Source organism: Cupressus sempervirens, chromosome 10 (assembly GCF_028749045.1).
Source record: "Cupressus sempervirens isolate cs-2001-9-10 chromosome 10, ASM2874904v1, whole genome shotgun sequence".
NCBI classification, from domain to species: domain Eukaryota; kingdom Viridiplantae; phylum Streptophyta; class Pinopsida; order Cupressales; family Cupressaceae; genus Cupressus; species Cupressus sempervirens.
Window position 1 is genome coordinate 170,697,515 of NC_143127.1, and position 3,923 is coordinate 170,701,437.

Genomic DNA, 3,923 nt, shown 5'->3' on the forward strand with positions numbered 1-3,923 from the left:
TGTCTTGCATAACTCAGAACTCCTCCATAAATGAGTTACAAAACTTTATATGTACCATGACCAAATTCTTGGGTCGTATGCAGAAAGAAAACTTGAAAACAAGGACCCCATCAATCATGAAATTAAGTCCTCCACTTGAAAATAGTCACTCCACCTCATAAAGAACCCAACAGCTCATCAAAACCACTCCTAAAAAAACTCCAACTACTTATAAATGACTTCTCAACTACCATGATGAAGTCAAAAATGACCTCTATATCCCTATATTCCTTCCATTGTTTAGGCATACCACATTTATTCTAAATGCTAAAAATAGCATCACAATGAATTTTATAGGAATTCATGCCTTAAAAGTTTGCACATTAATAAAAATATAAAATAGTTTATAGAACACTATTAAATATTTTTATTTTACATACAAAATGCAAAAACATACAAGTGTTAAAATACTAAAAACCACAACCCTCATAACCCGAAACATACAAACATGGGAAATAAAAACCCACATAATGAATCGGACCCCAAAAGTTGTTAAAATTGACTAAGGGCAGGATATAACCCTAAAATCATTCATTTCACATTGCAATTTTTGAAGAGCTCAAAAATCAGTTGTAGCTAGGGTTTCATCAGTTGTTTTTTGCTAGAAATTCGATGGTTGCCATGCATGAACCTGAGTTCGAATCTCTTGGGAGTTTACCTTGCTCTCTTCCATGTGCATCTACTGAAGCTCATTTTGTGATAACCACCCATATTACTGGAAGGTATGCCGCTATGGAAAACCTACTTGGAAATCTCTTATTTTTCTGCCATGTAGCTGAAACTTTCTATTTCATGGTTGTTTGTTGTTACGTCTTTTGAGTTCTCTAAACATGTTGCCATTTCATGGTTGTTTACTGTTATGTTTTTTGAACCGCCATGAAATGAGATTAAAGTTTAGATTGTTGTTGAAACTAACAGCGACTTTGATGATTCTTCCCCTTCATTTTAATTAAAATCTAGGACTCGAATTCCATTTGTTTGAACAACAAGTATAATTATATTTTCCTTTCTAACATGCAGGGTCCTTTGTGGATCTTATATCAGCCATTACATGAACTTGCATTGTCTCAATTTTATGATTATTTGAAGTTGACTTCCAATTTCCTCTAACAGTCTCTTGAAGCTATCACTATTTATTGAAACACATTTACATTGTGTAACTGAAGTAACTATTGCAGCACGGGGTTGGCTGTTGGGCAAAGCCAATTCTCCAAAATAATCACCTCTACTGTATCTCTATGATTGTTCTGCCCTTACAAATTGCCTCAGCCTTCCCATTTTCTAGGAAGTACATATTATCGCTTGGTTATCCTTCAACAATAATGTTCTCCCCTTCAGCAAAAAAATTCATCCAGCAAAACATCTGCAATTGCAGACCTCTCATGCCTGTCAAGTGTCTCCAAAAGTGGTACATCTTGCAAAAAATTGCTCATAAAGATCTCTTTTGACCATTCTAGTTCTCATTATTATTGTTTGGAATGTGTTCCTATCAACTGCCCAAAGCATGCAATCTGAGAACGCCTTTATGGTTGCTGCTACATTTTTCATTGTAAAGTAGAGCAAGCTCTCTGAAGCTGTCACCTTTTTTATATCTCTTCACCATCCTTGAATTTTTTATTAGATCCCTCTATCCACATGTCACAAGTCCCTTCCTTCAACATGAAGAAGTGATCCCCTTCTGCAAAAAATTCTTTCCTTTAGCTACACTAATAACAATTTGGGTTTGCTCTTTATCAAGAGATTTAAAATGGAAATAATTATGTAATGCTTCTTCTATTCTCTGCTTGCTATCATCATTTTTTTGGAATAACTGTTGATTTGAATTGTGCAAAATCTAAGAGAGGAGTGCATTTTGCAGTCACAAAGTTTCTTCTCTTTGCCAAAAGTGTAGTGGGTCTGCATCCTATGCTTTCTCTTCCACTCATGTTTCTTTTGAAGTTTCTAGTTGATTGTACCTCAGAACCTCTAATTGTAGTTCTTTTGGAGTTTCCAATTTTAGGCCTTTTCATAATCTTTTGATGACACCAGTTATTCCTTCCTATCCTTGATCTTAAGAGTATTATGATTTGAAATAACTCCCGAGCTTTGTTCAATAAAGCTAACTTCTTAGTGCTCTGTTCTTTAAGATGGTATTGTATGAGGTTCGAGCACGGGCTCATGACACTCATAAATAATTTTTTATTTCTCTTTGCACATGACACAAACATGTTAGCAATAAAATTTCTTGTATACATGATTTTGATTTTCAGACTCTAATATTGCCTCTCCATGATTGATTGAGTTCACTGTTCTTGTTTAATCAGCTGCATGGGTAAATGGTACAAGTGTACATGTATATTTTTACGAAACTAGACATTGCTTAGATTCATATGGATCTAACATGTACCTTTCTTTGACTTTTTTGTAGGAGTTGGATGCTTAAGGAGTCAGGAAGAACTCAATTTCAACAAGGCAACCTCAGGAATGCAGGCTCAGACCAGCCATATACCCCTAGGCAATGGCTGGTTCCCTTTCTTATACTCTTCTATGTTCATTTGTATCATTTATTCTGCTTTTATACGTTCTTTATTTGCACAAGAATAATGAAGACTAAGCTACTCTCACAACATTGTGTGAGAGATTTTGATCATTTTTTATTCAGTACATGTGCTTTAATTCTTTAATGTATAAACTCCAAACTGAAATTTGTCATTGTTTAATACAAATAAAGAACTTTCTCATTTCATCAATGCAATGTACTTTTTCTGTTTCTATGATCATTGGCAAATGAAAGCAATTACTAACTAGTAATGAATGTTAAGACAAAATTTTGTAGGTAGTGAAATTTTGATAACATTTTTGGCGAATTCCATGGGATGTATGCCTGCTATACATGAGACTAGTTGTCTTACAAGTCCATTGGGCTATGGAGTCTGATAATGTAGGAATCAATGATTATTGTTTTCAGCTCAGTGTGATTTGGGTGTCTTGTAATGATGAAGACTTGTCCTCATCATTATGAGTTATGCTAATGATACTGAGCTGGAAGTAATGATGGTTGATTCTCGCATAGGTATCTTGATTGGGCAATCATGCTTGTATGTATTTTGTGAAGACATTTGACCAGTTTGTTGTACTCATTAGACATAGAGTCTAAATTATGCATCCCTAGCACCTAAACTTGACACCAAGTGACTTCTAAAGTTGCTAGTTCAGTTTTGAATGTATGCTCGTGAATTTAATAAGGCTGGAAAATCTTATTAAATTGACAGGTATGTAGGGTCAAAACTCAAGTATCAACTTTAGGAGTTGAACCATCATAGTCGACCATTTGGTTGGCGTATATGTGGATGTATGGACTTATATGACTGTGTGTATGCAACGTATGCATGGGTATGCAGATATGTGTGGCTGATGGCCAGACATATTTAGTGTTAGCGATATGTATGTGTGCATATGTTGGATATATATATGCATTTGAGCACACACATTTATGCATGCGTGAATGAAATGACAGATATGATTGCAAAACAACGTAAACTAGCAACTTAACTAACCTAGACTACCAAACCAAAAATAGGATAGAAAGAAAAACTAAACTAAAAGCAGATGCATTTATTGAAAACAAGGGAATCTAAACCTAATATGTACATAGTAGGATTGAAACTCATATCTCAAAACATGGTTTGAGGTGGATCCCGTTCACAGGGATCGGTAGCCTTTCTCCATTAATCTTTGATAACTGAAAAGCATTGTGCTCCTTGCATTCCGTAATGATGAAGGGACCACTCCACATTTTTTCAAACTTAGTATGCTGTCCCGGTCTACTTTTCAAAACATCCCACCTCAAGACAACATCACCTTCTTTGAACACTTTGACAGTTGACTTCTTATCAAAACTTCTT

At 35.0% G+C, this 3,923-nt stretch overlaps 1 pseudogene; it reads right to left on the reverse strand.

The window, feature by feature from the left end:
• Positions 1 to 1,086: 1,086 nt before the first annotated feature.
• On the reverse strand, positions 1,087 to 1,964 carry LOC149533164 (cAMP-dependent protein kinase regulatory subunit-like; annotated as a pseudogene).
• Between the last annotated feature and the right edge of the window lie 1,959 nt (positions 1,965 to 3,923).